The sequence below is a fragment of the Chiloscyllium punctatum genome, chromosome 24, assembly GCF_047496795.1.
Source record: "Chiloscyllium punctatum isolate Juve2018m chromosome 24, sChiPun1.3, whole genome shotgun sequence".
Taxonomy (NCBI): Eukaryota; Metazoa; Chordata; class Chondrichthyes; order Orectolobiformes; family Hemiscylliidae; genus Chiloscyllium; species Chiloscyllium punctatum.
In genome coordinates, this window is record NC_092762.1 from 15333085 (window position 1) to 15346056 (window position 12972).

Consider the following 12972-nt stretch of genomic DNA (forward strand, 5'->3'; position numbering starts at 1 on the left):
CTGCTGTGTTTTTCCAGCTCTACATTTTTCAATTCATTTACAAAACAGCTGTGAAAGTAATAGTAAAATACCATACAGAGCAAAAATACACCCATGAGAGACTGAGGAAGCTAGATACTGAACAAGTGGACATCAGAGAACCCAGAGGTGAACCAGAGCAGAGTTCACTTTTATGATCCCACAGTCAAAGATGTCGAGCACAGAAATAGACTTTTTTCGGTCCAACCTATGCCAACCAGATATCCTAACCTAATCAACCTAAATTAAATCCTTTTTGCCACTTCTCAGCCCATTGGCCCATCTGATCAATATCCCACTGTAGTCGGAGATAACCTCCTTCATTGTCCACAATACCTCCAATTTTGGTGTCACCTGCAAACTTACTAACTATACGGCCTCTATTCACATCCAAATCATTTAAATGAATGACGAAACAAATCCAGAATAAAACTCCATTTCTCTGGGTTTGAATGTGCTCTGTGTAAATCCTGCCCTATGACTCTTTTTACCAGAGAAGGCTGTACATATATCCCTCTAAACTTTGCCCCCTACAAAGCTGGCGGCCGCGCACGTGTCCAGTGAATCATTGCCCCGAATAAAGATGGCGGCGCTCACTCGGGCCGATTACTCAACGAGACATATTCCCGTTTGCTGCAAAAACGGAACTGTACGTTTCAAATTGGTATTTTCCGATGTGTACCAAATGATTGTAAAACCTCTCAGACCATACCAACACCATTTCCCTCCCGCTTCCTGCTGTTTATTTCTTTCCTTACCGACAGCTCTCCGCCCACACACATTCCGAACATCCGCGCTCACTGCGAGGATGATCACGTGATATAGTCTAGTCCCGCCCTCATTCACTGATTGGCCGGAGGACCAACTGCCCCGCCAGGTCCTCAAGCTCCTCCCCTGCCTTTCCATTGGTCTGCCGCTGACATCAATCACTTCTTCGGTCCAACCTGTCGATGCCAACCAGACATCCAAACCTAATCTATCTAAATTAAATCCTATCTGCCTGTCCTCAGCCCATTGGCCCATCTGATCAATATCACACTATACTCATCATTCAGTTATGTTTAGTTTGGCAATGAAAAGGGATAGGTATGTGTCAAGGTGAAGACTTATCGATGGGGCAGTGGCAATTATAATGCGATTAAGCAGGAATTAAGATGCATAGGATGGAGTACCGAAATGCTGTGGATGCAGACAATGGAAATGTGGAGCTGGTTTAAGGAACAGATATTGCGTGTCCTTGATAGGTATGTCCCTGTCAGGCAGGGAGGAAGTGATAAGGTAAGGGAACCGTGATTTAGCACAGAAATTGCATCTCTTGTTAAGAAGAAGTAGGAGGATTATGTTTTGATGAGGCAAATGGTACAGATGTGGCGATGGAGACTTACAGATCAGCTAGGAAGGATTTCAAGAGAGTTAAGAAGAACAAAGGGAGGACACGAGCAGTCTTTAGTGAATAGAATAAAGGAGAACCCTAAAGCTTTCTATAGGTATGTGAGGAAGAAAGGATAGGGTCGGAATCGGGCCAAACAAACACAGAAGTGGGAAGTTGAGTGTGGACACTGTGGAAATCGGAGAGGTGCTAAACGAACATTTCTCATTGGTTTTCACTTATGAAAATTAGAATATTGTAGATAATAATGAGGTAGAAGACGTTGGACTAGAAAGGATAGAGGTTAGTTACGAACAGGTGCTATCAATTCTGGAAGGATTGAAAGTAGACAAGTCCCCTGGGCTAGATGGGATTTATCTGTAGATTGTCTGGGAAGCTAGGGAGAAGATAGCAAATACTTCGGCTTTGATATTGAGCTGTCATTGCCTACAAGTTCAGTACCAGAGGACTGGATGATTGCAAATGTTATACCCTTGATCAAGGAGGGCAGTAGAGATGACCCAGGAAATTATATACCAGTGACCCTTACTTCTGTCGTAGGAAAGGTTTTGGAAAGGATTATAAGAGACACTATTTGTAATCATCTGGCAAACAACAATATGATTTCAGATCATCAATATGGTTTCGTCAAGGGCAGGTCGTGTCTCACAAATCTCATTGAGTTTTCTGAGATGGTGACCAAGCATATAGATGAGGGTAGGGCAGTTGACGCGGTATACATGGACTTCAGTAAAGCCTTTGATAAGGTTCCACATGGTCGGCTGTTAGAGAAAATGCAGCGACATGGAATTGAGTGTGATTTAGCAGTTTGGATTAGAAACTGGCTTTCTGAAAGAAGGCAGCGAGTGGTGGATGATGGAAAATAATCAGCCTCCAGTGCGGTTATTAGTGGTGTTCCACAAGGATCTGTTTTGGGATCACTGCTATTTGTCATTTTTATAAAAGTCTTAGACGCAGGCATAGGTGGATGGATTAGTAAGTTTGCAGACGACAGCAAAGTCAGTGGAGTAGTGGACGTGTGGAAGAATGTTACAGGTTGCAGGGGGACTTGGATAAACTGTAGAATTGGGCTGAATGTGGCAAATGGAGTTCAATGCAGCTAAATGTGATGTGATGCACTTTGTGAAGAATAACAGGAAGGCAGAGTACTGGGTCAATGGAAAGATTCTTGGTAGTGTAGATGTGCAGAAGGATGTTGGAGGCCATATACATACATACATGCCTGAAAGTTGCCACCCAGGTGTACAGTACTGTTAAGGCGGCATACAGTGTGTTAGATTTCATTCGTAGATGGATTGAGTTCTGGAGCCGCAATATCATGCTGCAACTATCCAAAACACTGGTGTGGCCATATTTGGAATATTGTGTGCAGTTCTGGTGCCCATATTTCTGGAAGGATGTGGAAGCATTGGAAAAGGCACAGAGGATATTTACCAGGATGTCGTGTGTTCTGGAGGGAAGTTCTTATGAGGAAAGGTTGAGAGAATTGAACGTGTTCTCATTGGCAAGAAGAAGGCAAAGAGAGGATTTGATAGAGACAAACAAGATGATCAGAGGCTTAGATAGTGTAAATATATGGCTTACTTATAAGTATATGGCTGGCTGCCACTGTAAGTATACTCGGCATTCGGAGGCCTTTGAGGACGCTCCGTTACATGCGCGTGCAGGATAAGGTCACGTGGTGCATCGCACCGTTCCAAAACAAGGTCACGTGATGCACTGTTTCACGTGCCGGAGGCGTGCAGGGAGGTCACATGGTCCTCCGTATCGCGGGCAAAATGGGTTCACGTGGTACTCCGTTTCGCACGCAAAACAAGGTCACGTGGGGTCGAACATCCGGGAATGGAAGGAGGCAGAGAATGGAGTCAGACTAACAACCAATCAGAAGATAATCCCACCTCAGTGACTGCATGATATTTTTTACTATATAAAAAGACTGGGTCAGGGACAAGGGTGTGGTATTTTTCTGAACTGACACACTGTATAGTTTGTCAGGGACGGAAAGGTCGAGACCCAGAGCTCTGTATGCTTTATCCACTTACTGTAAAATAAACTCAAGAAGTGTGACACTGAATACCTTCTCCTATTGCTTCATTTTAAAGAACACGCAGGACTTGGCTCACACATAGAAGAAAGTAAGTTAGTAAATTGAGCCAGAGTCCGACAATAGGGTAGACAGTGAAAGTCTTTTTCCTAGGATGAAGACATTAGTGTGTATAAGGGGGCATATCTACAAATTGAGGGGTGATAGATTTAAGACAGATGTCAGAGGCAGGTTCTTTACTCAGAGTGGTTCGGGCATGGAATCCACTACCTACTAATGTCGTTAACTCAGCCACTATAGCGAGATTTAAACAATCCTTTAGATAAGCACATGGGTGATTTCAGGATAGTGTAGGGGGATGAGCTGAGAATAGTTCATAGGTTGGCGCAACATCAAGGACTGAAGAGCCTGTTCTGCGCTGTATTGTTCTCTGACTATTGTGCTACAAGTGATTTTTACTGACTTAAACAGAGTGATGGATCTTGTATTGTGGGCTTACGAAATGTCACTGATCTCTACCAAACATGTACGAGGTACAGAATGCTGCCTGACCTGCTGCGCTTTTCCAGCAATAAATTTTTCAGCTCTGATCTCCAGCATCTGCAGTCCTCACTTTCTCCATGTACGAGGTAGAGTCAGAGCAATAATAAGAGGCTGCAACAGGAGGGGGACAGGTAGCTCCATACAAAACCCGACTCCTTCTCAACTGTTTTCACCACAAAAACCGAGCGCCTTCCAGAAAAGCACCTCTATATCCCACCACTTTGCCCTACAATCGTGGTATCTGGCTGCGCACGAAGAGCAGTGCAATAGTCTGTACTGGGACCCTGAAACGCTTGGTAAAGAGTCAAATCATCTGAGCATTGAAAGCCCCATCACATTGAAAGCATTTTCTCTTGTTTTCACTGTTCCTGACTTCCCTTAGTTTTCCGAATGAACCTGCTAAAGTTGTTATTACACATATCTGCACAAGCTGTGAATTGAACCCAGGCCTCTCGGTCCAAGATTCGGGATATTTTCACCGCGTCACAAAACATCGACTCGAACTTCCTTTGTCCCTTGCCTGCGAAGTCACACCTGAATCAACTCTGCAATTGGGAGGAAGGGGCGGAACAGGAGGACCGAGTAGCGGCCGGTCCTCTAACCAGAGTGAATGAGGAGAGGGGCCAAAGCATTCTCGGGAGTGAGCGCTTCAAGATTGGTCAGAGAGCAAACTATTTTGCAGGATTGATCATTCTCATGATATAGTGGAGCATTAAATCTCTCTCATAAATCAATGTGAGATTTTAAGAAATCCTGTAGTTGAAATGTAAATCTGATAATGTACATATTTCCAATCGATTTACACAACTCGAGTAAGAAACTTCTTTTCAAACTCCCAGAACGATTAGTAATTTACATACCTGGCCGGTATGGTTGATTTGGACCAGACAATCTATTTGCATGTTAGACATCTCTATGACTGTAACTTGACAAAACAATTGTTAATGACTAATATTTTACCCATCAGTCTGTGCAGTTATGAATATTATCTATGAACTCACTAATAACCTCAGACGCACGCGCAGTTTGGTTTCAATGCAGAGCATGCGCAATGTCACATTGGTCAGTGCAGAGAGAAATGGAGCTGATTTCTCCGGCAGCGGCTGCGAGCGGCTTCAGAGAGCGGTGCTCAGAGCCTCGCTGGGAGAAAGGAGCGGAGAGAATTCACAAGTAAAGGTTAAAAAATCTCGAAAAAGACCCTCCAGGCCCGGGTAAGGAGGTGGCGGTCTCTGATCAGGGAAGGGGCCCAGGGTCACGGCCGCCATTTGTTTGAGGGAAGAGGGAGCGCGGGCCTCAGGGCCGCCATCTTGGGAAGGTCAAGGAGCAGGAGGGCGGGGTTATCGGGGTCTGTAGAACAATCAGAGGAAAGGGAAGCCCCATTGTTATTGATTAATTCCACGAACACAGCTTCACTGGGCGATCCTGCAGGAATATCCTCTCTCCGTCCTGCTGGGATGTTTCACCCCATCAGAACCAGCAGCTCTCCTCCTCTCTCAGCTCCCCTTCTGTCCTTCCTGCAGCATCTGTCCCCTGGAACATTGAGCTGCCTGTCCTGTCCCTCCCTCAGCTGTTGTTCTGTAATACCTGTGATATCCCAGTCACATCTTAGATTGCTTCACTAAAGACAGGAATGCACCCGATGGATGTTTCTTAACTTCAGTAATTGTTTAATACTCACTTACAGGTTTTTAATTACATCGTTTTTGAAGCATTTACTTCACACTCAATCATTTGCAATGGCGGGATTTGAACCTGTGTCCAGAGAACACTTGCTGAGTTTCTGTATAAATTGTCACACAATAATGCTACTAGGCCACCACTTCGCCTGCTCACAGTTTGTATATCCCATTGCAACATGAATCAAAACCCTTTCTTCCTGCACACTTGTTTGATCCGGCACTCTGGTGATGTGACTCAGTACCTCTCCATGTGGTATCCCTCACTGTGTGGGTCTAATTGCTGCCTCTGTCAGCGTCTCTCACATTTGAAGCTACTCCAGACCATGAGCCAACAGAATTCTCCACTCCAGAGAGATGAGGCAGCACAGGTCAGGAATGGAGACTGGGATTTTCCAGATCTCTGTGGGCTCAGTGCCATTCTATATGTGTAACCCTCAAAGCATGAGTCTAATTTCCCATTCTGCCTATTTCTGTGTCTTCTACAGGTACTCATGGAGTTCCTGACTCAATAGACTTGCCAACTGCTGGTTGGGACGATGGATGGTCAGCCAGAAAGACAAATCAGGGAGGTCGGGAGTCTTCAATACATCCTGCTGCCAGGTAAGATCATTCCAGTGCACAGAGCAGAAAGTAATAAGGGGGATCCAAACATCAGCTAACAAGACATGACATAGAGAAAGTGCTGGAGGGGGAGCACAGTACAAACACACCCCAGGCTCAATCACCACGCCTGCTGCAGGTTTTGTTGTAATGAGACAGCATCGGGAGTTCCCAGGTATCAGTCCAGGCCTGTGCTTTCTTAGGGAGCATCAGAACAACTGAGGGGAAAGCAGGCCTCCCACGAGAGGGTGGTAATGCTGCCTGGGATCTTTCTCTTCCCTATTCCCTCTCCAACACTGTATCTATGGCTTGTATTGAGGACCAGTGTCTTCAATCATTCTAACTCCTATAACAGTTCCTATCTCTGTCATCTCCTCCCCTCTCACCAATTATTTCACATATTTGAAACCTCCAGTCCAGATGACCATCCGTATCACTGTAACTTGCTTCAGTCTCTACAACATGCCTTGTCTCGATAGTCTCCTCCTCCAATAACTGGAGACATCGGGTCTGTTTCTGTACGGCATGACTCTTCAGCCGAGGTTTCCTAAATGGAATGAGTCGTGTTTGCCTGTGTTTGGCCCATACCACTTCAAACCTTCTCCTCTCCATGTACCTGCCCGAGTGTCTTTTCAATGTTGAAATTGTACTTGTTTTTACCATTTCCTCTGGCAGTCCATTCCGTCTATGCACCATCCTCTGTGGATAATGTTGCCCCTCAGCTCCCTCTTTAAATCCTTGCTCTCTCACCCCACATTTATGCCTCTAGCTTTGGACTCACCTACCCTTGTCAATTCACCTTACTTAGATCATACATGGTTTCATAAACCTTTATAACGTCGCCCTGTGGCCTCCTCTGCCCAGGAGAAATATTGACGACAGTGTTACCAATATCTCTAACTCATGTACTCAATGCTCTGACCAATGAAGACAAGTGTGCCAATTGCTGCTTTCAACACCCTGTCGCCCTGTGATGCCAGTCCACGGAACAATGTAACTGCACCCCTTGGTCTCTCTCTGTTCGACAGCACTGCCCAGGGCCCAACTATTATCCGTATGAGTCCTCCCTGGTTTGTCTTAACTAAATCCAACACCTGAATTAAACTCCATCTTTCATTCCTTGGCCCAGTTGATTAACATCCCCTTCGATAATTATATTCCCTGCCCACTCTTCCACTCATCTTGGTATCCATAAACATACGAACAGGGACTCCTGTATTTTCACTCAAATTGTTTATGTAAATGGTGCACAACAGTGGTCCCAGCACCAATCCTTACAGCACACTGCTGGTCAGAGGCCTCCAGTCTGAACAACAACCCTCTGCCACCACCCTCTCCCTCCACCCTCTGTCTCCCACTGTCATCCCATTTTGTATCCAGTTGGTGAGCTCTCCCTGATCCCTTGTGATCTACCCTTACTAACCAATGTATCATGCTACACCCTGAACAAGGGCTTGCAGAAGCCAGAAACAACGTCTGTTGCTCTTGTTTTAGTCTATCTTTTATCTTTTTGGTCACATCTTGAGCAAACTCCAGTCAAGATTGTGGGACATGTTTTCCCATGCACAAAGTCATGCTGGCTGTCCGTAATCAGGCCTTATCTTTCCAAATGCATGTAAGACCTACCTCTCAGAATGACCTCCAACAACTGACCCACCCTGATGTCTCGCTCATCAGTCTGTAGTTCCCTGGCTTTCTCTTGCAGCCTTTCTTAATTGATGACATAACATTACAATCATAGTCAGAGTCATACCGTACTCTTTGGTTAACGCTAACCATACTCTAAAACTGATCTCATCGCACCTGCCTGTTCCTGGATCACATCCCTTCAAACCTTTCCTATTTCTGTACTAATCCAAATGTCTTTTAAACATTGTTATTGTCCCCATGTTCACCCCTTCCTTGGCAAGTTCATTCCACACACAACCCACCCTCTGTGTAACAATGTGCCTCTCGTGTCTTTTTTAAAAATGTCTTTCCTCTAAACTTAAAAATGTAGTGCCTTGTCTTGAAACTCCCCTGTCCATGGGAAAAGACAACTCCCATTAACTCTATCGATCCCCCTCATGATTTTATAAACTTCTATGAGGTCATCTGTCAACATTCAGGTTTCAGTGAAAAATACCAACCTATTCAGCCTTTCTTTATACTGAAGCCTTTCGTACCCAGCCACATCCCAGTAAATCTCCTCCCAACCCTTTCCAACTTAATAATATCCTTCCTATAACTGGGCGACCAGAACTGGACACAGTATTCCAGAAGAGGACTCACCAATGGCCTGTATAATCTCAATGCGACTTCCCAACTCCTATATCCAAAGGACTGAGCAATTAAAGCAAGTGAGGCAAGCACCTTTTTAAAACTATCCTGTCTCTCCATGTTACAAACTTCAAAGAATTATGTAGCTGAACACTGAGGTCCCTCTGTTCTATAACACCACTGAAGGCCTTGCCATTAATTGTATGAGCCCTGCCCGTGTTTGTTGCACAAAATGCATTACCTTGCATTTATTCAGATTAAACTCCATCTACAGTTTTTCAGCCATTCATTCACACATTTAATCAGGATCCCTTTGTAATCTCAGAAAACCTTCTTCATGTCCACAATGCCACCCTCCAGTCTAACAGCCTATCACACACAGCTCTCTATGTTACAAATATCTCTGCTTGGGGCCCGACAATTTCTTCACCAGCTTCCCACAGTGTCCTGAGATCCATTTGATCAGGTCCTGGGGATTTATCTACCTTTGCATTTTAAAACCTCCAGCACCTCCTTTTCTATAATGTGGACTCATTTCAAGACATTGAGTCATAGAGATGTACAGCACGGAAACAGGCCCTTCGGACCAACTCCTGCATGACGTTTCTAGTCACATTTGCCACAATTTTCCCAATATTCCTCTAAACCCTTGCTATTCATACACCCATCCACATGCCTTTTAAATGTATTTCTATCAGCCTCCACTATTTGCTCTGGCAGCTTATTCCATCCACTCTGTGGGAGCCAGTTGTCCTTTAGACCCCTTTGAAAAGTTTCCCTCGCCTGGGGAAATGACCTTGTCTATTGACCCTGTCGATGACCACCATGATTTTAAACACCCTTTATCGGTTAACTCCTCAGCTTCCCATGTTCAACTGAAAACAGCCCCAGCCTATTCAGGCTTTTCCCTGAAGTAAAAACCCTCCAACCCTGGCAACGTCTTTGGTCATTTCTTCTGAACCCTTTCATGTTCCACGACATCCTTCCGATGGCATTGAGACCAGAATTGCACACAGTATTCCAAAAGTGGTCAGGCCAAACACTGTTTAGTTCCCTGAGCGCCCCAGTCTTTATCCACAGTAAGTTCCAAAGTGAAATATTTGTTTTGGATCTTGTAGTTTCACACTTTGTTGCCTTCATTGATCATTAAGGAGACCGGGTTTGTCCCGAGCTCTTCTTTTGCTCTTAATACACTTGTAGAGTCTCTTTGGATTCTCCTTAACTTTCTCTGCCAAAGCGATCTCGTGTCCCCTTTTTACATTCCTGATTTCCATCCTAAGTGTATTTCTACAGCCCGGATGCTCCTGAAGGGATTCCCTTGAGTCAGCCAGTTATATCTGACATGTGACCCCTTTTTTCTTGACCACAGCCTCGAATCTCAGCCAGTGTTTCCTAATTCAGTCAGAATTGAGCTGCACACTAACAGGAACACGCTGGCGCTGAACGCTCCTTTTGTCTCGGTTTTAAAATATTCCTACTTGCCAGAATTCCCTTTATCTGCAAATAGCCGACCCAGATCTACTTTAAAAATTCCTGTCTAATACTATCTTGCTCCATTGAATAACTTTAACTTGTGGACCAGGCCTGTCCTTTTCCATCACTATTTTCAAACTAATACAATTGTGGTAACTTTCCAAAGTGCTCCCCCACTAACACCTCAGTCCCGTTCCCGACCTTGTTTCCCAAGGGGAGGTCAGGTTTAGCCCCATTCTCCAGTTGGGCCATTTACGTAATGACTTGGAGTTTTCAGAACACACTTAACAAATTCCTTCCATCCAAATGCTTAACTTAGTAACAATCCCAGTCCAGGTTTGGAACGGTTAAGATCCCCTATCATTCCAACCCTATTATTCTAAGAGATATCTGAAATCTCCTGACATATTTGCTCCTCCATCTCCCATTGCCTATCGCTGTAGTCCGACCGTAGAAAACTAATGACCAATTTTTATTTCTCAGTTCCACTAATATCGTTTAACTGGGCGATCCGACATGAATACTCCCTCGAGGTACTGCTGGGATGTTTCCCCCAATCAAACCCACCCGCTCTCCTCCTGATTTGCCTCCTGTTCTATCCTTCCTGTATTCTCCGGAACATTGAGCTGCTGGTCCTGTTGCTCCCTCAGCTGTGTTTCTGTAATATCTATGGGATCCCAATCCCATGTTCCCATCCATGCTCTGGGTTCATCTGCCTTATCTGTCTTGGCCTTTGCATTGAAATAACTGCCGTTTAATCCACCAATTTTCCATAATTGTCTGCTATGTTCTTGCCTGCCTTGTCTACTTATATTCCTCTCTTGAACATTTGTACCAGCCTCAACTTTCTTTCTGGCCTTACAACTCTTTGGGGTCACACAGCCCTGCCAGATGAGTTTAAATCCTCTCGAGCAGCTCCAGCAACGTTCCCCACCAGGATGTGGGTCCCCCTCCTGTTCCCAGTTCAGGCGTATTCCCCACCCTGTCTACCTGTGCTGACACCTTCAGACATCCAGGGACTTGCCCACCAAGGTCCCTGTATTCCTCAGTACTCCAGGAGGACCTACCATTCATGATGTATATCATTCATTTATTAGACTTCCCACAATGCATTACCTCACAGTGATCAGAAGTAAACTCTGTCTGCCATTACTCTGCTCAGTTTACCATCTGATCGATATCAGACTGCAGCCTGAGTCCATCCCCCTCACTGTGGACAACACCCTCACCTTTCATGTTAGCTGCAAACCTACTAATGTTACCTTCTGCTTTCACATCCGAGTGATTAATGTCCATAAGGAACAGCAATGGCTCCTGCACAGATCCCTGTGGTACACCCGCTGGGCAAAGGCTTTCAATCAGAAAACCAACCCTCCACCAATTGTGGAGCCAATTTACCAACTTACCTTGGATCCCATGGGCTCTTCCCTTTTGGACCAGCCTTCCATGTGGGACCTTGTCAAAGACCTTAATGAACTCCATATAAACCACATCATCTGCACTGCCCTCATCAAAATTGTTAGGACAGTCGTCTAGCAAATCCATACAGATAATCCCTAATGAAATTGTGGGGGTATCCGTTTTTGGCGAATACATTGTATCGGTGTTCTTCTTCCTCTTTTTGCAGTTCTGGTGTACTGCAGTGTGTTGCGGCCCTTTTGAATAGTGTCTTGATGCAACTTCTTTTGTGTGTGTTGGGGTGGTTGCTTTCGTAGTTCAGGACTTGGTCTGTGTGTGTGGCTTTCCTGTAAACCTTTGTGGTGAATTCTCCGTTTGGTGTTCTCTGTACCATCACGTCTAGGAATGGGAGTTGGTTGTCCTTTTCTTCCTCTCTAGTGAATCGGATTCCTGTGAGTGTGGCGTTGATGATCTGGTGTTTGTTCTCTATTTCTGTGTTTTTAATGATTACAAAGGTGTCATCCACATATCTGACCCAGATTTTGAGTGAATTTGCGGTAAGACGGTTTGTTCTAACCTTTGCATTACCGCTTCTGCTATGAGTCCAGAGATGGGTGAGCCCATGGGGGTGCCGTTGATTTGTTCATATATTTGGTTGTTGAATGTGAAGTGTGTTGTGAGGCACAGGTCCAGTAGTTTGAGTATGGAGTCTTTGTTGATAGGTTCCCCGTCTTGTTGTCTGTTGTGTCTGTCCAGCAGGTTGGCAATTGTTTCTCTGGCTAGGGTTTTGTCGATAGAGGTGAACAGTGCCGTTACATCGAATGAGACCATAGTTTCTTCCTTGTCTATGTGTATATTTCTGATGATGTCCAAGAATTCCTGTGTTGTCTGTACAGAGTGTCTGGATCCACTGATCAGGTGTTTCAGTTTCTGCTGTAGTTCTTTAGCCAGTTTGTGTGATGGTGTCCCTGGTAGTGATACTATGGGTCTGAGTGGGATGGCTGGTTTGTGCACTTTAGGTAGTCCATAGAGTCTGGGGGTGTTGTTGCTTTCAGGTTTCACACTCTGACGGTCAAACCTGCTTATCTGTCCATTTTTTTTGTAGGTTTCTCAGTGTGTTGTTTTTCCTATTGGTGAGCTGTGGGGTGGGGTCAAACTCCACACAATTTCATCCACAGATGTCTCGGGGAAAGACAACAGAATGAAGACATGCCACGACCCAAAGGACTAGTCACACTACCATACATCAAGAACATTTCGGAACTGACAGCCAGACTACTGCGATCTCAAGGACTCATAACAGCACACAAACCAACAGCCACTCTCAGACAACAACACACCTGACACCCAGCATGAGCAAAACCAATGTAGTGTACAAAATCGCATGCAAGGACTGCACAAAACACTACATAGGACAAACAGGAAGACAGCTAACAATCCGCATCCATGAACACCAACTAGCCACGAAACGACACGACCAGCTACCCTTAGTAGTCACACAGGCAGATGACAAGCAACATGAATTCGACTGGGACAACACCACTATTATAGGACAAGCCAAACAGAGA

The 12972-nt window shown here is 45.0% G+C and overlaps 1 long non-coding RNA gene across 1 annotated transcript in view; it reads left to right on the forward strand.

The window, feature by feature from the left end:
• The first annotated feature begins 5074 nt into the window (after positions 1–5074).
• The window catches only part of LOC140494372 (uncharacterized), a 28670-nt gene continuing 20772 nt past the window's right edge, over positions 5075–12972 (forward strand). Inside the window, exons 1-2 of the long non-coding RNA XR_011963937.1 lie at positions 5075–5206; positions 6160–6274. This is a non-coding gene — a long non-coding RNA (uncharacterized lncRNA). The remainder of the gene's footprint in view (positions 5207–6159; positions 6275–12972) is intronic.